Source organism: Euphorbia lathyris, chromosome 3, assembly GCF_963576675.1.
Source record: "Euphorbia lathyris chromosome 3, ddEupLath1.1, whole genome shotgun sequence".
In the NCBI taxonomy this organism is placed as follows: Eukaryota; Viridiplantae; Streptophyta; class Magnoliopsida; order Malpighiales; family Euphorbiaceae; genus Euphorbia; species Euphorbia lathyris.
The window spans coordinates 110,559,724-110,583,126 of NC_088912.1; the positions used below are offsets into that span (position 1 = coordinate 110,559,724).

The 23,403-nt window shown below is 33.9% G+C and overlaps 1 long non-coding RNA gene and 2 other non-coding genes across 3 annotated transcripts; 1 reads left to right on the forward strand and 2 right to left on the reverse strand.

The window, feature by feature from the left end:
* Nucleotides 1–5,799: 5,799 nt before the first annotated feature.
* Nucleotides 5,800–8,229, forward strand: LOC136221934 (uncharacterized). Its single transcript, XR_010685399.1, has 4 exons — nucleotides 5,800–5,960; nucleotides 6,777–6,917; nucleotides 7,105–7,219; nucleotides 7,987–8,229. It is a non-coding gene; the product is annotated as an uncharacterized lncRNA (long non-coding RNA).
* A 3,891-nt stretch (nucleotides 8,230–12,120) lies between these two features.
* LOC136225069 (small nucleolar RNA R71) lies at nucleotides 12,121–12,227 on the reverse strand. Its single transcript, XR_010686806.1, has one exon. It is a non-coding gene; the product is annotated as a small nucleolar RNA R71 (small nucleolar RNA).
* A 4,354-nt stretch (nucleotides 12,228–16,581) lies between these two features.
* Nucleotides 16,582–16,688, reverse strand: LOC136225135 (small nucleolar RNA R71). The gene has a single exon (XR_010686868.1). It is a non-coding gene; the product is annotated as a small nucleolar RNA R71 (small nucleolar RNA).
* Between the last annotated feature and the right edge of the window lie 6,715 nt (nucleotides 16,689–23,403).

A 23,403-nucleotide genomic window follows, 5' to 3' on the forward strand; every position in this document is an offset into this window, starting at 1 on the left:
ATTCTCCTTCATTCTCTTCTCCAAACACCGCCAATTATTAACAATCGCTCAGGATTTTGTTTCCGGGTTTATAGAAATCGACAACATAAATTTTGAGAAAATAATCGAGGAGGAACAGATGGGCAAAAAGAAATTAAACAACTCATATCATTGACGGCAAGGAAATTACGGAACTCAGTATGACCGACGTAACCTTGCTGTTGAACTTGTCGATTGCTTACCCTTGCCCTCGAACTTGTGGATTGCTTTAGGATTCATCGATCAGGCTTTAGGGAAATAAAAGGGAGAGAAGGCAATACAAATGTATAAAAGAGAAGAGCGAGAAAGGATAAGCGGTGGCGCTGGTTGTAGATGGAGACGTGTGAGTCGGCTGACAGGGAGGGAGGCTGAGGGGAGAAGATGGAGAACAAAATCAATCCGATTTTGTCCTTTTAATGTTAATAAATTTATATATATTAATTCTATTAATTAAACTTGTCCCCCATTTTAGATTAAAGAACCATATAAGACAATAAATATAATTGTCCTCTGTGTTAATTTCAAAACTAGAATTAAGGACTAAAAATACAATTTGTCTCAAATCATTTGTACCCAAAACTTATTATTTTTGTAGTGATATTGGTTTGGGTTCAAGGGATCAAATCTCCTCTGACCCAAGTTGCTAAATATAAAACTCAAATTCTGTATACTTGCAATTCATGGTTTTATATCAGATCCTCTAAGATTTTCAGTGTTTGTATATATATATCCCTCTAATTGGATATCTTAATGCAATACACTTATCCAGTATGATTTTATCAACAATAGGAGCTATGATGCTCATTCTTCTTCATGCTCTAACTGTGCAAGTTTCTAATGCAAATCCTTCTCTTCAATTGCCTCAAGTTTACCGTCATTCTTTCAATCAAGTTCCTGGCGGACCAGATCCAATTCATCACCGACCCCAACTCATTACAGCTGATCATTAACAGTCAACCCGAGGTTATGGTCATTCTTTTAGAGAAGTTCCTGGCGGACCACACCCAATTCATCACCCAACCCAACTCATTACCGATGATCATCAACAGTCATCCCGAGTTTATGGTCATTCTTTTAGACTATCTCCTGGTGGACCAGACTCAATTCATCACCCATCCCAACTCATTACTGCTGATCATGAACAGTCAAGCCGAGTTTATGGTCATTCTTTTAGACTATCTCCTGGTGGACCTGACCCAATTCATCACAGCCGTCATTCTTTCAGAAGAACCCCTGGCAGACCAAACCCAATTCATAACCCCGGACATGGAGAACCACCCCAACTCCCGACAAACAGTCATTCTTTGAGAGAAACTCATGGGGGACAAAACCCAATTCATAACCCTGGACCTGGATCACCACCTGAACATATCTCGACTGAACATCAATATTAATAAGATGTTATCTTGTTTAATTATGGGAAGTTCTATAATGAAAATTATCAATATAGATCCAATAATAGTTTTAGTAAAATATATATGACTCTTCATGTTATGATCCATTTGCTTTATTATGATTAATATTATGTGTCACGTTAGTACAATGTTTAAGCCTTCATCCCTATGACATAGACAAAGAAGAAAGTGTGTTAATTGAGATGAATATATATTGCATAATGAAAAATTCCATGAGCTCAGTGTGAATCTGTCCTTTTATAAAATCCTTACAAAGTTACTATTATTTAATTGTCTAATGAAGAATATGTACTAGCTCTAGAACAGGTTTCATAAATGTTTTTTTTTACAACTTTTTCTCATATTAAAATGGATTTATAGTGAAAATAAAAATGAAGTCAAAATTGTCCAAAACCTTTCATTTCAGTTTTTTGTTTACAATAGGTTTGGCTTAAGAATGGCAATTCACAAGATGTGGTGAGACAATCTATGCTAATTAGTAATTTGCTAAGATGAAACACCTTCTTATATGGAACTTAAACTTTACTTTTCGTTTGTATAAATTGAACATTCCATAGGTGATGATGCTAGCCTACACGGGATTGTTTCTGAGTTTATACAAAATAATAGTAGAGCAAGTGGAAGCAGAGATTTCATCTGTTGCGGCAAGAATTCTCTACGGATGTAAACAGGATGGGGCGGGGAATGCATTTCCCATCCCCTGATCTCCATCCCCGTCCCCACAGGGACCCCATATCCAGTTTAGAGATGTTCCAAAAAAGTTATTCACATTTCTCATTCCCTATTCACCGTGGGGAATCACCGTTTTAAAAAATCAGTAAAAGCAAAACGTTTAAAAAACAGTAGCTAATAATACCAAATATTAGCAACCATTCTCAAAATTTTAAAATAAAAATAAAACTAAAAATTGAAAACAATCAATCACCTAATTAAAATGTACTTAAAATCATCCAAAAAATCAATTATCACGTGGAATAATGGGGATCCCCATTGGGGATTAACGGGACGGGAACGGAGATACCTTTCTTTCATTTTGGAGTTCTTTCATTTATGGTGATTGTAGTTCGATTGAACAATCTAGAATTTAGTTTTGCTCTGTTCTCCTCTTTTTGTTTCTTTATTCCTTTGTATACTATTCCTTTGCTTTTTAATAATATGCCGACCTAGTCGGGATGTCCGGCCTTTCCCTAAACCATCACCCCATTTTTACTGAAAAAAAATTGTAAATAAACAAATCTATAATATTTCATTTTTGATGTTACTTACTGAATTTATTTAAGAAGTTACATATACAAACAAAAATAATCATATTAATTTTATGTATTTTAAATAATAGTGTAGATTCCATATATACATTGGGGGTAGGTGAAGATTACTAGATCTGAGCTTCTTTGAACAAGCGTCTCTTGGAATTACTCCTCGCTCGAAGATGACAAATTTGAACGGTTAGAAAACACAGATCGACAACAAATGCAATCAAAATTCGAGAAGAAGTAAGACATAAAATGAAGAAAACAAAGTGCAAATGAAGAAGAAGAAAAGCAGTTACCAATAAAACGTGTATTCTGAATAGATAAAGAATGGGTAGATTGAGAACGTGGGTAATTATTTGGGAACGGTTTATCACCATGGTCATGCAAAGCTAAGGAGAAAAGTTGTGAAGAAGAAGAGTTACAATATTTTAAGAAAATGGCACATCGGGCCATAGATATCTTCAAGAGATGATACATCAGTACTATTAACTACAAATTTAGTATATAGTATAGATTGCTGTTATATTTAAGCAAATGATACGTGGCAAGTCTGACTAGTCTTTTCACTTTTTTTGAGCTTATATTGTGAATTGGTTACTAAGCTTTGAAATAGGTCAATAAAATTAGGCCTAATACATCACCAGCTCCATGAACTTATCCATAATAGTAGATTGACTCTCTGAACTTGTAAGTGTCTCACCAGTTCCCTAAACTTGCTTATTTCGTATCACCAGCTCCTTAAACTTGTCCATAAAAATTTATTAGCTCCCTGAACTTTGCAAATGTCTCACCAGCTCCCTAAACTTGCTTATTCTGTACCAAATAAATACCAAAACTTATTAAACCTAAATTCTAAAAATACATCTATTTGTGAGGTAATTTTTTTCTTCCCCTACCTTTCAAAATATTGAAGAACCAGAGTTAGTAGGGTTAAGGAGCAAAAATACTCTTAATATTTTAGGTCAGGAGTAACTTTACCCACAACGTGTAAAATGGTGCAATTTTACCCCTAACGTTAGTAGCCAAGATCAAATTTATAAATTGGTGAAATTTTTGAATTGTTTTGTCCAATTTGTACAAAAGATAGTATATTTTTTTTCACATCCCAACATATGTTTGTGATTTGTTACCGATAAAATGATGCACGTATGAAGTGTAGATGACAAGATTCATGACCGAGAAGACAATTTGATGAATTATTTCTCAAATTAACCCAATTTATCAATGTTAAATGTAAAATTGCTCTTGGTTTCCAATGTTAGGGGTAAAATTGCACCATTTTAGACGTTAGGGGTAAAATTACTCATGTTCCAAAACATTATGAGTATTTTTGCTCTTTAACACGAGTTAGTATTATGGTTTTTGTATTCAGTTGTTACGGAATAAGCAAGTTTAGAGAGCTGGTAAGACATTTGCAAAGTTCAGGGAGCTAAAAAACAATTATGGACAAGTTCAGAGAGCCAATCTACTATTATTAGTCTCACATGAAAAAAAATTATGTGGAAGATACATTGATTATGATTATAAATTAAAAAAAAATAAAATTAATTGGAGTTCGACCCATCTATCCTTCCTTGTACACCCCTCTAACAAACAACGTATATAAAGAGCCACTTTTTATCCCTATATCACCTCGTATATCGCCTCTGTTAAACATAGTGGTAGTTATTTAGGAAACCACAATTACCTAATAGTATAATACAATGACAAAACTCGATAACTATTTAAATTATTATCTTATTCTTTGCCCATCCTAGGTCTTTAATGCTCAGGAATTCTATAGTTATATTTCCGGGTAAGCTCATTGTTGGATCGACCAAATTAGGGTCCATAATTTTCCAGTTGTGCATTTTGTAATTTAAGATGGAATTTGTCCTTTTTAATTGCTTAATTTTCTTTGATCATTGGGATAATTCAAATTTTCTAATGTAAATTGGACTTAATTCCTCTCTTTCTAAGAAAAATTATTTTGCATGGATGTTTATAAATCCATAATCAGATAATTTCAAGTGAATTTTGTTTTACTTGGTATATAAGTGAGTCACACAAATTAGTTTTGACAAGTTAAATTTGTTGTTGTCAAAACCTAACCGCCTTGATCTGAACCACTTATTGATAACTTGCTGAATCCGATTTGATGATCTCCGCCGGAGTTACCGGAGACGGGATCTCCGGAAAAACTCTTCGACGATCTAGTCAGTTCTTTGTATGAAGGTTGGTAATAATAGCATTACGGGGAAAAATGTGAACGTACCTCTCCCCTTTGGCCTTATGCCTTTTTATAAGTGTTCTTAAGTAACCGCCGAGGGCGGTTACTCCTTCCAGGCCACGTTCCGATGGCGGTTACTCCTTTTTAGGCCATGTGCCTTTCGTGGCTTTCGTGGCAACAACAAACGTGGTATCGTTTGTTCTGAGTGGGAGTTTTGATGCTCCATTTAGGAATTCGGGGCAGTTACTTACTTCACCCGCTTCCTCTATTCGGGCTCTATTCGGGTCCCATCCGATCCTAGACCATGGGTCTAAGTATGGGCTGGGCCCGTGTAATGAATTCGGCCCGGTTTGGCTTCGCGGGTCATCACTTATGGATGGTAATATTGCGTTTTGGGTTTAATGAACAGTTCTTTTCAGTTTGCAACTAACCGGAGCTTAGACCATCTCCAACACATTTCATCAAATTTACTGCATCAAACCATGTTTTCATCACATTCTCTATCTGTTTTGATGTTGCTACAATGTTTTTACTCCAACCCATTTCATCATTATTAGAGTTAAATGATTTTGTATGGATTGATTATTAGTGTTAAATGATTCTTGATTTCTGGTTTTTATGTATATAAAATAAATGAAAAAGAAAATAAATAATATTAATTTATTAAATGATGCCCCATCAAAAAATGATGCTACAATGTTTTTTTTAAATGATGGGATAGGCGGGGGACACTTTGGGGATACTTTAGGGGTTTTTTTAAAAAAACTATGAAAGTATAAGGGTTTTTTTAAAACTCAGAAAATATAAGGATTAAAATGAAATAATCCCAGGATTACTAGTATATACCGACACGAAATCGATTGAACCCTAAACTAAAATTGAAAATCTCTCCTGTGTGATGCATTGAACCCTAACAAAATTGAAATTCCTAAATCTTTTCTCTCATCTGATCGAGTTCTTCTGTTCAGTGGTTCTGTGCAATCAGTTGTCTTCCTCGATTGCTTTGCTGAAGTCGATCCCTCTCATCTGGTCAATCTACTTTGATCGAGTTTTTCCTCTCATCTGGTCGATCTTCTATGAATTAATTACTTATTAGTTAATATTATAGATGTTATTTGTGGTTTTATAATGACTTGAGAGTATTATTTTTGTTTTTATAATCACTTTATGAATATGATTTGTGATTTATATATTTATTTATCTTTTGAATTTTCATTATAAATGATATATATATTATTAATTATATATAAAATTTGATGTATCCCCGCCGTACCGTATCTCATATTAATCACTGGAATACTCGCATATGATAAATTTCGAGACCCTAAGAAGGATGGTGATTAGTGTGGCTGGATTCATTTTGCTTCACTCAGTGAACTATATTTTGAAAATTTTGACATGTAGAAGAGTAGACGCCATGTATATGCTCGCATGGTTGTTATCAAAGAAATTATATTGCCAGCCCTTGTTTTTGAATGGCAGAGAACTTTTAAACTTTGCAGCTAATTTTGATGACTTTATCTTCCAATAATTAGGATATTATTTGGGAGCATAAGCTTTGAAGGCTTTTAATTTGTTCACTATATGCAGTGAGACCATAAAGAAATTATATCTGAGGCTTCATATGTTTTAGACTTTTATCATCTTTAGATTTCAGAAGATTACTATGACTATTTCCATTATTAGTAAATATGGTTTTTGTTTGTCGGCTTTTTATTGTTTCTTGAGGTGCACTGTGATGCATACAAATGTGCCTTGTTTTACCTATTTGTATAAGGAACATAGTGTCATGTTGCTCTTTGAGATGATATGTTCATAGTTGCAAATGTTAAGTCGATCCTTTTATTTTAGCTGTAATTCTTACATAGAGTGTTTCCGCAGGATTTGTCAGCTGTGATGGAAGAAGAAGCTACTATTATCCCAAGTAATGAAATGCAAAATGGTTGTTCTATGCAAGCCCAATCCGTCATATACAATTCTATGGTTTTCAGTTTGCATAGGATCTTTACATTTTGTTGTGATGTGGGTGTAAATCAAAAGCAATTCTTCTGTTATTTATATTTTATTTTTATGGAGTTGACATTTGTAAAAAAAAAGACGAAATTTCACATTGCAATTTGTATTTTTTTAGACATACTTTAAGTTACTATAGCTTATTTACAATGTAAAGTAGGTCAAAGAACTAATTGTTAAATTGTAACCTTTGCAGAAATTTCAAGATGATCTACACACAGCAGGAATCCAAATCAAGCAGCATGAGGATAACTTGAAAATTTTGAAAAGTCAACGAAACAAATTAGAAGACTCAATACTTGATCTGCAAGGTATGCTAAATTTTATTTTTTGTGTCTCTTCTAGAGGATTAGTTCTTCTTGAAGATTACTCAGCTAAGAAGTATTTGCATGTGATGTTCACTTGGATACAAGCACATCTATGAACAAATTTATGTTGTGTAGTGTAATTGTTTTTAATTTAAGCATGGTAGCTACCTAACAAATTCAACTGAGTCACCTATTTTTAATTGTTGGCCATTAATTCTTGGTTCTCCAGGTGCTTTAAGTACTGTGGTAGCAATGTTTAGATCTGTCATTCATATACACTGTTTCCTTCAATGTTTTAGTCAATTTAATTAGACAAGATATTTCAGTAAAGTTTTTGCTGATATAAACAGAAAATGATGTTGTTAGGAAACTGTTGTGGCTAGTCCAAATCAGAGTAAATTTATTTAGAAATTGTTATTTTCGGAATTATCATTTATTTAGGAAGTCTTAGTATTAGTAGAAATAAGAGTTTATTTTCAGAACTATTATTTAGAAAGTTCTAATTCTAATAGGATAGTAGTTTATTTTTAGAATTTTTATTTAGGAAGTGTTAAATCTAATAGAATAGGAATACTAGTTTAAGTCTGCCTTTTGTACTATTATAGAAAGGAACCATTTTATCATTCGTAAAGTACTATTTGAAAAACAAATTCAGAGGTCAGGAGTTCTCATCATAGAGATCCAGGTTTCTCTCTAACGAGCTGCATTAATTAATTCTCATCATACTATCTCGAAAGAAAAAGAAGTAAGATTCACTTCCTGATTTCAAGGTTCAAGGACCCGTAATTTGATCCAAAACTCAGGAGCTTAACAAAGTGGTATTAGAGCAAGTTATGGGTGAATCAAGTAATCTGGAAAAACAGTTTGAAGCCTTTTTGAGCTTCATACTGCAAAGACAGGCCAAAGGTGGAGGCCATGGTACTCCAACTAGAAACCATTGAGGAGAGTGGCAATCTAGCACAACAAGGAAGGAGATGGGGGGTGGACAGTAGAATTGCCCATCAATATGTCTTCTGGATGAAGAATACCGGATGCAATTGTTGTTAACAAAACAATGTTTATATTAGGTTTTCATTTCTTTTATTCTAATTTCTGATTAGTTAATTTTTATATTTTATATTATTTTTAAAAATCAATATAAAAAAACTAGAAAAAATAACAATATGACTAATAATATCAGAGTTACAATGGGTGTTCAAAAACCGAACCGGACCGAAATAACCGACCGAACCGAAGCATTTCAGTTTTTCGGTTCGGCTTTTCGATCTATTAGGTTCGGTTTTGGTTTTATTTTTTATAACAATTCGGTAAATTCGGTCGGTTCGGTTTTTAAATCAAAATTATCGAATTGACCGAACCGATCGAACTAAGTTAAATTTAATTAGAAACTATATTTATTAATTATTAGTTAGTATAATTTAATTGTATCTGATTATAAGTTAGCTTTAGATTTAATATATAATAAATTAAATGGTTGAAATTATTATATAGTATAATATTCCGAACCCTGAGACTATACACATACAATAGTTTCCAGAATTCATTTAATTTAATATAAATTATAATTTATATTGTGGATTACTAAACCTAGCCACCATTTCCCACCCCTAGCCCCGTGAAAAGACGAAATTGCCCTTTCAACAAATTCACTCATCTTCTCAAATTTTCAAATCCTCTCAAAAATACAAAACTCTCCAAAATCTAATCCGGACTAATTTGGTAAAGAAAAAACATGGGAAATGACTAATGATACATAATTTTGTTCAAAAATATGTTTTATTTACGATTGTTATAAGTAAAATCGAATGATTTTTTAAAAATCAAATTTTCGGTATCGGGGCATGTGAAGAATATGCCTCCACCATAGGTGGGGTGTATTAACATCACGCCCCACCATAGGTGGAGGCATATGAACAATATGCCTCCACCTATGGTGGGGCGTAACGCCCCACCTGTGGTGGAGGCATATTCTTCACATGCCTACGTGAGAATTTTTTTTTTCTAATTTTACATTTTAATTATTATTATTATTCTAAACAATTATAAATACTATAATTATTCTAACAAATTGTAAATATTATTTTGAGATTAATATTTATAAATTCGGTGAATTTTTTAAATTTTTTACTCTAATTCGTACAAAAGACAGTATATTTTTAATATTTTTTTCTTATTTCTTTCACATCCCAACATATGTTTGAGATTTGTTACTGATAAAATAACGCATGTGTGAAGTGTAGATGACAAGATTCATGACCGAGAAAATAGTTTGATGAATTATTTCTCAAATTGACCCAATTTATCAACGTTAGGGGTAAAATTGCTCTTGGCTTCCAACATTAGGGATACATTTTTTTCTAATTTTACATTTTAATTATTATTATTTTAAACAATTATAAATACTATAATTATTCTAACAAATTGTAAATATTATTTAGAGATTAATATTTATAGATTCGGTGAATTTTTTAAATTTTTTACTTTAATTCGTACAAAAGACAGTATATTTTTAATATTTTTTTCTTTTATTTTTTCACATCCCAACATATGTTTGTGATTTGTTACTGATAAAATAACGCATGTGTGAAGTGTAGATGACACGATTCATGACCGAGAAAATAATTTGATGAATTATTTCTCAAATTGACCCAATTTATCAATATTAGGGGTAAAATTGCTCTTGGCTTCCAACATTATGGATAAAATTGTACCATTTTAGATGTTAGGGTGTTAAGCCCAAAATATACCTAAAATATCATCGTTAATTACATCAATATTGCTACAAATTTATGCTATTTATAACTGTTAGGAAGCTTTTACTCTCGAATATGTTTCTTTCTTGTAAGGTACATAAATATTTGGTAAAATCCAAATAGGAACGAAAAGAGCTCGAAAATAGAAGCAAAACCCTACAAAAGGAGTCGAAGACGACAGAAATTAATAACGCCAAATCGAGGACGCGAACGAAAGCTGAAAAACCAAAAAACGTTCCGTGCCGCGACCGCGGCCCCCAAATTCACGGTCGCGACACGCGTTCCCCAGCTTCTCCTTCCTTCGTTTGAAGACCAATTGATGCTCCCCCATTCTCGGTAGAGAATTTAAGATTCTCGGTACGAGCAGGAGATTTTAGAAGCCTAGTTACACACTTTCGTTTTCGACGAAACGCGATCGTTCGGGTGGATAAAGACGTCCTTTCGCAACGGACACGATCCTTCACAACGGACATGACACTTCAATCAAGACTCTTCAACATCTATAAATAAAGAGTTGATGGAGAGTTGAAGATATGTAGAAAAAAGAGATTAGTATAGAATTTATGCAGAAATTCCGAATCAAGTAATTCAGAAGTTAGATTTCGATTCTGTAAAAAGCAATATGTTGTACACACATTGTTTATTCAATAATAACAAGTTTAGTAACGTTTAGTCATTGTTCCATTTTAGTTTTCATTTTGGTAGTAGACCGACCCAGTCTCTATTACGAAGATTCAACGAGAAGATTGAGTAGAGGATCCGCCCCTGAGCCTGACAAACTCTAACGAAACCCAAGGAAAGGATTGATCAACCCGTTCACTTGTAAGCCGTCGAATGTTTCCATGCTCCATGTTCTCTGTAAACTTGTATCAATTTATATTTTATCTAATAAAGTTCGTTATATTCGATAGATTTTTATGCAGCACTTATGGTAACCAATCCACTAAAGTGACTGCTGGTGTTTTCATTAAAACATATTTAATCCAAAATCTTTATAAGGAAACTTTGTTGAACAATTAGGCAAATTATTATCTCGAAAGAGTTTTAATTTGATTAAGGGCAACTATCCCGAAAGGGTTTTGTCATATGCAAAGCCAATTAATTAGAGGTTCCGTCATTTATTTCATCTTTATAATTCATACAAAGTTTAAAGTTGTTTTCTTTGCTTAATGCAAACGAATATATTCGTTTACTTTTCTAAAAAGTACTAAAAGTTCCTATCTTGCAAATTCATTCTTAAATCAGAATATTTTCTAACATTTTCATACTCTAATCTAATTCTCATTCTAGCAATTTCAAAACCAAAACCGATTAAACGATTTTCCATATTATAAACCTTAAAGTAAATTTAACCGATTGTAAATAAGTTTTGTTAAAAAAAACGTTCCCTGTGGGATCGATATCTTTTATTACTACAAGCGTATACCATGCACTTGCGGAAATCGCTCAACAAGTTTTTGGCGCCGTTGCCGAGGAACGCCAAATTTTTTGACAAAATTTTAAATTTTTCGTGTTTTATTACGAATCTAGGTTTATTCATACTTATTCAAACTTTTATATTTTTAATTATTTTCAATTACTAACATATTTATTTTTCAAATTCTGTTTTGTAGGTAATTTCGGTTCGTGCGAAATTTCAAGTTCATGCGCAGTTCTCGAAGTTCGGACACGTCACCAGATCCTATTGACCCAGAAATTGAAAGGACTCTTAAAAAGAACAAGAAAGAAAAGAAAAAGAAAAACAAAACCCCAATAAAAACTAAAATTACCGAGCCAGAAGTTATGGCCACACTTATGGATTACGCTAGGCCAGGAGTGGCTGGTGTAACAAACAGTATAGTTAGACCCCAAATTAATGCACATCATTTTGAAATTAAGCCTGCGTTTCTTAATATGTTGCAAAATAATGTAACGTTTTACGGGTTACCTAACGAAAATCCTAATACCCATTTGACAAATTTCTTAGAAATTTGTGACACTTTTAAAATTACTAATGTAACTGCAGAAGCAATCAAACTTCGCCTTTTTCCTTTTACTTTGAAGGATCGAGCCAAAGAATGGTTAACTTCTATGCCAACCGCATCAATTGAGACTTGGGAGCAATTAGCACAAGCATTTTTATCAAAAAAATTTCCTTTAGCAAAAACCGCAAGAGTCATTAAAGAGTTAACATCTTTTTCTCAAAATGATAATGAAACTCTTTATGAGGCTTGGGAACGTTTTAAAGAACTTCAACGTTTATGCCCACACCACCAATTGCCCGCTGAACTTTTAATGAAAACATTTTATAATGTACTAAATCCTACAACTAGAGGTTCATTGGATGCTATGTCTGGAGGGTTATTCATGAAGAAAACATGTGCCCAACCAAGAGAACTTTTGGAGGAAATGGCAATCAACAGCAGTATGTGGCCCGCGGAACGTGGACACGCACCATCAGCGAAACCATCATCCTCAACTACTTCATCAGTTAAAGGTATAATGAATCTTGATCCAGTAGCGATGTTACAAGCCCAATTTTCTGCCTTATCGCACAAAATTGATAGGTTTATGGCACCGTGTGATTCTAATGGTAAGCCAATCCAAACAGATGTGGATTACGAAGGTATGAGTGAAATTGAACATGTAAATTTTGTCCAAGGGCAAAACCAAAATAATAACCCTTATTCCAATACATATAATCCTGGATGGAGAAATCATCCTAACTTTAACTGGAGAGATAATAATAATAATAATAATGCTACTGCTAATCAAAATCGTACTGCTAATTATCAAAACCAATCCAGAGACACGATTAGCACTTTATCTTCTAAAATCGACAAATTTATTGATGCTATGAGCGGAAAAATAAGTAATCACGACGATGGTTTTAAACGGATCGAGAATAAATTCGATCAGCTTATTAAAAACCAATCATCTAGCATCCATAATTTGGAGATTCAAATTGGACAACTCGCTAAATCAATTCCATCCCACAAAGAGGGAAGTCTTCTAAGCCATACAGAAGAAAATCCGAAAGAGCATGTTAAGGCTATCACTCTTCGTTCAGGGAAAAATTACTTAGGCCCGGAAATGCCCGGAAATTCAACCTTACCTGGAACTGATTTACCAAAGCCCAAAGAAGATACATTAAAACAAAAAGATGCACCAATTGACTCTAGTACAAAAACTTTTGTACCCAAACCACCTTTTCCACACAAAGTCCGCAATAAGGACTATGACAAACAACTTTTAACATTTTTAGACAAACTTAAGAATTTGCATATTAATTTAACATTTATGGACGCGATTACACAAATTCCCAATTATGGTAAATTCCTCAAAGATTTAATTTCAAAGAAAATCAGTTGGGAAGGAATTTCATCCATTTCGCTAACTGAACATTGTAGTTCAATTGTGTCAAGTAATTTGCCCACAAAACTCAAGGATCCTGGATGTTTTACCATTCCGTGTAAATTGGGAGATATTGAATTTCCTAGTTGTCTCTGTGATTTAGGAGCAAGCATTAACTTGATGCCATTATCTATTTTTAATAAGTTAGGCTTAAAAGAAGACATCAAACGTACCAATATGGTTTTGCAATTAGCGGATCAAACCACTAAAAGACCATACGGTATAATTGAGGATGTTTTAGTTAAAGTTGACAAATTTATTTTTCCTACCGATTTCGTTATTTTAGATTTTGCTTATGACGTAAATTGTCCGCTAATCTTCGGTAGACCGTTCATGAACACGGGACGTACTCTAGTTGATGTGTCGGAAAGGAAAGTAGTTTTAAGAATAGGCGATGATAAGATTGAGTTTGATATGAATCAAGCAATGAAGTATCCTATGGAGGATTTCGCTTGTATGAAACTTGATTTAATTGAAGAATGTGTAAATGACATTGTTCAAAAAGAAGAAATAATAGAACCTATAATGAGTGAGGAACTAAAAGATAAGGACCCAGAACCTTTGATTCGAGAAGATGGACCAGTTCCGCCTTCAATTATAGTTCCACCTAAATTAGAACTTAAAGAATTACCAAGTCATTTGAGGTACGCTTTCTTAGGCGAAGGCGATTCTCTACCTATTATTATCTCTAACAAATTAACACAAGTCCAAGAAGAGAAATTGAAAGAAGTTGTTAGAAATAGGATAGGAAGTATGGGTTGGCAAATTTCAGACTTAAAAGGTATTAACCCGAGCATCGTAATGCACAGAATTCACTTAGAAGAAGATAAGCCACCTAAAGCGGATAGGCAAAGACGCCTAAATCCGAATATGAAAGAAGTAGTAAAAAATGAGATTACTAAACTTCTGGACAATGGAATCATCTACCCTATCTCGGATAGTGAATGGGTTAGTGTTAAGCCCAAAATATACCTAAAATATCATTAATATTTACATCATTTTTATTACAAATTTATGTTGTTTATATCTGTTTAGATTACTTTTACTCTCGAATATCTTTCTTTCTTGTAAGGTACCTAAATATTTGGTAAAATCCAAATAGGAACGAAAAATGATCAAAAACAGAAGAAAAACCCTACCAAAGGAGTCAAAGACGACGTAAATCGAAAGCACCAAGTCGAGGACACGAACGAAAGCAAAGAAGTGAGAAAACTCACTGTGCCGCGACAGTGAATCCCCAACCCGCGGCCGCGACACGCGTGGTTTAGCCATTTCTCCCCTTCGTCCAACGTTCAACTTAATGCTACGTCATTCACGGCCGAGGATTCCTATCCTCGGTAAGTGCAGAAAATTTGCCAAAAGCATTTAACACATGCTGAAATCCAAGAAACGCGTTCGTTCAAGTGGATAAAGACGTCCTTTCACAACGGACACGACTCTTAACCAATGGATACATCACTTCAATCACAACCCTTCAACATCTATAAATAAAGAGTTGATGTTGAGAAAAATGCAATGAAATGTTATAATATAGATATAGAATCAGAGCGTAGAACTTATGTCTAAGTTCTAAGTAAAAACATTTCGAGAGTTAGAAATTAGATTCTGTACAAAACAAGATGAGGTACACATATTGTTTATAGTTTAATTACAACTCAGTAGCGTTTAGACATTGTTCCAGTTTTAGTTTGCATCATGGTAGTGGCCGATCGAATCCCTATTACGAAGTTACAACGAGAAGATTGAGTAGAGTGGTCGCCCCTGAGCCTGACAACCTCTAAGGAAACCCAAGGAAAGGAACCGATCAAGCCGTTCACTTGCACGCCCTCGAAGAACTCGATGCTCCATGTTCTCTGTAAACTTGTATCAATTTATATTTCAGCTAATAAAGTCCGTTCTATTCGACAAATCGTTATGCAACACTTATGGAAACCAATCCAATATAAGTGAGGCTGGTGTATTCATTAATACGCAGTTGAATTCAAAATCATTACAAGGAAACTTTGTTGAACACTTAGGCAAATTATCATCTCGAAAGAGTTTTAATTTGAGTAAGGGCAACTATCCCGAAAGGGTTTTGTCGCGTTTAAAGCCAATTAATTAGAGGTTCCGTCATTTATTTCATCATCATAATTGATACAAAGTTTAAGTTGTTTTCTTTGCTTAATGCAAATGAATACATTCATTGTTTTTCTAAAAGTTCTAAATGTTCCTGTTTTGTAAAATTCATCCTTAAATCAGAAGATCTTTCTAACAATCGATTTATTCTAAATATAAAATCTTATTCCAGCATTTTTCAAGTATTCAAAGTTCATAAACTCAATTAAACAATTATTTTTCCTAAATTCAATTAGACAAATTTCACTTTTCATTTACAATTAATAATAAATCTAACAAGTTCGAAATTAATAAACTCAAAAATAAGTTTTTTGTTAAAAAACGTATCCCTGTGGGATCGATATTTTTATTACTACAAGCGAAACCGTGCACTTGCGGAAATCGCTCAACAAGTTTTTGGCGCCGTTGCCGGGGATACGCCAAAATTTTTGACAAAATTTTTATTTTTCGTATTTTATTTTCGAATCTAGGTTTACACATTATTTTTATACAATTTTTATATTTTATTTATTTTTCAGTTTATATAACATATTTGTTTTCAATTTTGTTTTGAAGGTAGTTTGGCTCGTGTAACCATTTCAAGTTCATGCGCAGTTCGTGAAATTCGGGCACACCACCAGACCCTTTTGATCCAGAAATTGAAAGAACACTTAAGAAAAACAAGAAAAACAACAAAACAAAGACAAAACACCCATAAAAACCAAAAAAATCCAGCCAGAAAATATGGCCGATCCACCGACACTTATGGATTATGCTAGGCCAGGAATGGCCGGTGTAACTAATAGTGTAGTTAGACCCTGTATAAACGCAAATCAATTTGAAATTAAGCATGCTTTGCTTAATATGTTGCAAAACAACGTAACGTTTTATGGACTACCTAACGAAAACCCTAATGCCCATTTGACAAATTTCTTAGAAATTTGTGACACTTTTAAAATTACTGATGTAACAGCCGAAGCAATCAAACTTCGCCTCTTTCCTTTCACCTTGAAGGATAAGGCAAAAATTTGGTTAACTTCTATGCCTGCTGCAACATTTGAAACTTGGGACCAATTAGCCCAAGCGTTTTTATCAAAATATTTTCCCTTAGCAAAAACTGCAAGAGTCATCAAAGAATTGACATCTTTTACACAAAATGATAATGAAACTCTTTATGAAGCTTGGGAATGTTTTAAAGAACTTCAACATTTATGCCCACACCACCAACTGCCAGATGCACTTTTAATGCAGACATTCTATAATGGATTAAATCCTACAACTAGAGGTTCATTAGATGCTATGTCTGGAGGGTTATTTATGAAGAAGACGTCCGCCCAAACAAGAGAACTTTTGGAGGAAATGGCAATCAACAGCAGTATGTGGCCCATAGAGCGTGGACATATACCAATGGCGAAACCATCAACCTCAGGTACATCATCGGTTAAAGGTATAATGAATCTTGATCCAGTTGCGATGTTACAAGCCCAATTTTCTGCCTTATCGCACAAAATTGATAGGTTTATGGCACCGTGCGATCCTAATGATCCGATCCAAACAGACATTGATTACGAAGGTATGAATGAGATAGAACAGGTAAATTTTGTCCAAGGACAAAACCAAACTACTAATCCTTATTCTAATACTTATAATCCTGGATGGAGAAATCATCCTAACTTTAATTGGAAAGATAGTAATAATAATAATAATGCAAATGCTAATCAATATCGTGTAAATAATTATCAAAATCAAACAAGAGATACGATTAGCACTTTATCTTCAAAAATCGACAAATTTATAGATGCTATGAATGGAAAGGTAAGTAATCAAGACGATGGTTTTAAACGGATCGAAAGTAAATTCGATCAGCTTATCAAAAACCAATCATCTAGCATCCATAATTTGGAGGTTCAAATTGGACAACTTGCTAAATCAATTCCATCCCGCAAAGAGGGAAGTCTTCCCAGCCAAACGGAAGAAAATCTGAAAGAGCATGTTAAGGCTATCACTCTTCGTTCAGGGAAAACTATTTAGGTCCGGAAATGCCCGAAAATTCAACTTTACCTGGAAATGATTTACCAAAATCCAAAGAAGATACGTTAAAACAAAAAGATACACCAACTGACTCTAATACGAAACCTTTTGTACCAAAACCACCTTTTCCACACAGGGTCCGAAATAAGGACCATGATAAACAACTTTTATCATTTTTAGATAAGCTTAAAAATTTGCATATAAATTTAACATTCATGGATGCAATTACGCAAATTCCTAACTATGGAAAATTCTTGAAAGATTTAATTTCAAAAAAGATTAGTTGGGAAGGAATTTCATCCATTTCGCTTACTGAAGATTGTAGTTCGATAGTATCAAGTAAATTACCTACTAAACTCAAAGATCCCGGATGCTTTACCATTCCGTGTAAATTGGGAAATATGGAATTCCCAAGTTGTCTTTGTGATTTAGGAGCTAGTATAAACTTGATGCCATTGTCTATTTTTGAAAAATTAGGTTTAGAAGAAGACATCAAACGTACCAATATGGTTTTGCAATTAGCGGATCAATCCACTAAAAAACCATATGGAATAATTGAAGACGTTTTAGTGAAAGTTGACAAATTTATTTTTCCTACTGATTTTGTTATCTTAGATTTTGCTTATGATGCTAATTGTCCGCTAATCTTTGGTAGACCATTCATGAACACGGGACGTGCTCTAGTTGATGTGTCGGAAGGAAAAGTAGTTTTACGAATAGGTGACGATAAGATCGAGTTCGATATGAATCAAGCGATGAAATATCCTATGGAGGATTTCGCTTGTATGAAGCTTGATTTAGTTGAAGAATGTGTTAATGACATTGTTCAAAGAGAAGAAATAATAGAACCTATAATGGGTGAAGAATTAGAAGATAAGGACCCAGAGCCTTTGATTCGAGAAGATGGACCAGTTCCGCCTTCAGTAGTAGTTCCACCTAAATTAGAACTTAAAGAATTACCAAACCATCTGAGATACGCTTTCCTAGGCGGAAGTGATACTCTACCTATAATCATCTCTAACAAATTAACAGAAAATCAAGAAGAAAAATTGAAAGAAGTTGTTAGAAATAGAATAGGAAGTGTGGGATGGCAGATTTCAGATTTAAAAGGAATTAATCCTAGTATTGTAATGCATAGTATTCACTTAGAAGGAGATAAGCCACCTAAAGCGGATAGACAAAGACGTTTAAATCTGAATATGAAAGAAGTAGTCAAAAATGAGATTACTAAACTTTTAGACAATGGAATCATTTATCCTATTTCGGATAGTGAATGGGTTAGTCCAATCCATTGTGTACGCAAAAAGGGAGGCATAACTGTAGTAAGGAATGATGAAGGTGAATTAATACCTACGAGAACCACCACTGGTTGGAGGGTTTGTATAGATAATAGGAACCTAAATAAGGCAACTAAGAAAGATCATTTTCCTTTGCCTTTCATCGATCAAATGATCGAAAGGATAGCCGGTCATGCATTTTATTGTTTTCTTGATGGTTATTCCGGATTCTTTCAAATATATATTTACCCGGATGACCAAGATAAAACAACCTTCACATGTCCTTATGGAACATTTGCATATAGAAGAATGCCTTTTGGTCTATGTAATGCACCAGCAACTTTTCAACGTTGTATGACTGCAATTTTTAATGATTTCATCGAAGATATCATGGAAGTATTTATGGATGATTTTTCAGTTTATGGAGATTCTTTTGATGCATGTTTAAAAAACTTAGATAAAGTTCTTTCTAGATGCGAAGAAACGAATTTAGTATTAAATTGGGAAAAATGTCATTTCATGGTTGACGAAGTAATTTTTTTAGGTCATAAAATATCTGAAAAAGGATTAGAAGTGGATAGAGCAAAAACTTCAGTAATAGAAAAATTACCCCCACCAACAACTGTCAAGGGAGTAAGATCATTTCTAGGACATGCAGGTTTTTACAGGCGATTTATAAAAAACTTTTCTGTGATTTCCAAACCACTTACTAATTTGCTTATGAAGGATTCAACCTTCGATTTTAATGAAGATTGTATTAAAGCTTTCGAGACATTGAAAACAGCTTTAGTCAGTGCACCCATAATCGCTAAACCCGATTGGGATTTACCTTTTGAAATCATGTGTGATGCAAGTGACCTAGCTGTAGGATGTGTTTTAGGTCAAAGAAAGGATAAAAGATTACATGTTATTTATTATGCAAGTCACACATTGTCAGGTGCACAGTTAAATTACACAACAACAGAAAAAGAAATGTTAGCCGTAGTATTTGCATGTGATAAGTTTAGGTCATACTTGCTAGGATCTAAAGTTATTATTTATACAGATCACGCAGCTTTACGTTATCTGTTTGCTAAGAAAGATGCAAAACCACGTCTGATTAGATGGGTTTTGTTGTTACAAGAATTTGAACATCTGATTAGGTGAAACTATCGGTATACGAGATGATTTCCCCGATGAACATCTCTATCAGGTAGAAAGTATCATGTCACCATGGTATGCAGATTTTGCTAATTATCTTGCAACCGATATTGTTCCGGAAGGATTATCTTCCCAACAAAAGAGGAAATTTTTCTTCGATATTAAACAGTATTTTTGGGAAGATCCCTTTCTATTCAAATCATGTGGTGACGGGATAATTAGGAGATGTGTTGGAGAAAATGAATATGAATCTATAATAACGGAATGTCATTCCAGCTCATATGGAGGACATAATGGAGTTAATAAAACGGTAGCTAAAATATTGGAATGTGGTTTCTTTTGGCCTACAATGTTTAAAGACGTTGGTTCATTTATTACTCGTTGTGATAAATGCCAAAGAACGGGAAATTTAGGAAGGAAAGATGAGATGCCCCTCAAAAACATATTGGAAGTCGAAATCTTCGACATGTGGGGAATTGATTTCATGGGACCTTTTCCGCCTTCCAATGGTAAAACTTACATATTAGTAGCCGTTGATTATGTTTCGAAGTGGGTTGAAGCAATTGCAACCCCTACGAATGATTCTAAAGTAGTTGTTAATTTTCTTGACGATATATTTTGTAGATTTGGTTGTCCTAGATTCGTTGTTAGCGATGGCGGTACCCATTTCATAAATCGAAATTTTGATATGCTTATGAAAAGGTATGGAGTACGCCACCGCGTGTCAACGCCATACCATCCTCAGTCTAATGGTCAGGCGGAGATCTCAAATAGAGAACTCAAATGGATTCTAGAGAAAACTGTTTCGTCATCAAGAAAAGATTGGTCACAAAAACTCAATAATGCGCTATGGGCATACCGTACTGCATTTAAGTCACCAATAGAAATGACTCCATATCGTTTAGTGTATGGAAAAGCATGTCATTTACCAGTAGAATTAGAACATAAAGCCTATTGGGCTATTAGAAAACTTAATTTTGATTTACAACAAGCAGGAAAGAAACGTTTGCTCAATTTGAATGAGTTAGATGAGTTGCGTCATCTATCGTATGAGAATGCGAGGATTTATAAAGAAAACGTGAAAAAATGGCACGATGCCAAGATCAAAGTAAAAACTTTAATGTTGGAGATAAGGTGCTGTTATTTAATTCACGGCTTCGTATATTTCCAGGAAAACTTAAGTCCAGATGGACCGGACCGTATTTAGTCGTCAAAACATTCGACTATGGTTCTTTAGAACTTGAGGAAACCAACGGTAATCGTTTCAAAGTTAATGGTAATTGATGTAAAATTTATTACGAAAATATTTCCGAAATAGGAACTAATTTCGTAACAAGATTTCCTGACATATAAATCATTTCGTTTTTCTACACATAGTTATTTATTTATTTATTTATTTATATTTTTATTTTTGTTTTTGATTATATCATTTTATGTTAGAAATTTAGATATATAAAAAATATATATTCAAGTCATGATTTTAATTAATTTTTAGGAATTTAATGTGAATTAGAAGAAATTTTGTGATTCTCAGTTGAGAATTTGAAATTCTTAGTTGAGAATTCATATATTTAGAATTCTTAAGAAGGTGAGAAATTTTCTGAACTTATAGAGAATTTAGAATTCTCAGTTGAGAATTTGGGTAAATCTGGTTAGCTAGGAAAATTTCTGAACTTACAGAGGATTTGGGATTCTCAGTTGAGAATTCTGACTTCAATAGATTTCAATTAGACAGGAAAAATTTCTGAACTTACCGAGGATAGGGATTCTCGGTCGAGGATCAGAGATTAGGGGTTTTTGACGCCTGATTTCCGCAAGGAAATCAGCGTGTCGCGACCGCGGGTCAGAATCCTCGGTCGCGACACGCTGAATTTCTGCAGAAATCAGACCTGTGTTCTTCATCTCCAGCAGACACAACTCTTCAGAAACGAAAAATTGAGTTTCTTCATTTTTAAGAGGTCTGATTTCATGCCTTTTTACTTCAAAACAACACCTCTTTTTCATCCTAGGATTTTATAAATAGGTTCTAGAGGTTCAGTTTTCTGTCACTTTCTTTTTCATCTCTGTCAGAACAATTCTCTGATTTTCTTCCAATTTCCTCTACCCAGAAATTAAGTTCAGAACCCTTCTTCCTTACTCATTCCAAACACCATGACTTCCACAAACACTCATCCTAAGAAAGTGGTTGCTTCACGCAATAAACGTATTGATATATCCGAGCGTTATGGATGTAACTTTCCTATCTTCAATCATGATGAGGGAAGGCGCTTCTTGAAGCTTCGATACACATTCTTTGTAGGAATGCTATACATGGATGACTTTCTTAACGATCAGTTGGGAATTAAAGATGATATGAGTCGCTACATGGAACGTTTAGGATGGACCAGATTTGTTGATATGAAGTTTCCTATAATTGGAGACTGGATATTAGAGTTCTTCTGTACGGTTCGTTTTGTTAACAAGCGTCGGGTGCGTCTTAGTTTTCGTCGGGATGGCAAAACTTTCACTTTTGGATATCCTGAATTGCATGCTTGGTTTGGTTTTCCCTTGAAGGATACTACCAAACGTCATCATGGAAGAGACATGACATCCACTGATATTTGGCGAATGCTCACCGGCATCTGGCCTTTCAACCCTAAACTTGCCTATAATAAGTCTTTTTATTCCAACTCTATGCTATATTTGCATAAATTTCTGAGTCACAGTCTGTTCGTTCGCACGTTCAGTAGTGTCGTCCAAGAAACTGACCTTTATGTCCTTGGCGATATATTTCAAGGCAACGTTGTTGATTCTTCAAAGATTTTGATGGAGGGTCTTGTTGCCGCGTCTAGATCTAAGGCTAAGAAGGTTGGGTTCGGTAATATCATATGTGGAATAATACTAGGGACCAAGGGAAGTATTTCTGTTCCTTGGAGTGATGCTGAATCTTTCCCGACACTAGACTATGAATTTTTAGAATATGAAGGTCTAGTGAAACGAGTCTTTCGATCAGGCCCAAATTTTCTTTCTGCACCAGAACGTCAAGCCTTCGTGCAGATGAAAATAGACCGCTATAGGGCTAAGAAAATCCCGATTGAAAGGGACGAATTTCTAGCATAGCTTTGATTATTTTGTTTGTAAATATCTTGTATATATTGCTAAATCAATAAAACTTTCTCTTTTGCATTATATCTCTTTTGATTATATGGAAACTCATTATTCTACACTTATGAATCTATTAAATAAAACTTTAAAGCATTCATTACTAGTTAAATGTTAATAACTAAGTTCAAATTCCTTAAATAAAGATTCATTTAACTTACATTAATAAATGATCATAAATGCTTCAATTAATTTGAGTTCCAAACCTTTCCTATTCTTAATTTAACATTCATTAATTAAAGCATTTTCATTTATTTTTCCAATTAATAAGGATAAACATTTGGTTTTCCTTATCATTTAATGTTTTACATTTGTGTTTTTAAGTACAGATAACATTTTCAAGGAGTTCAGGATA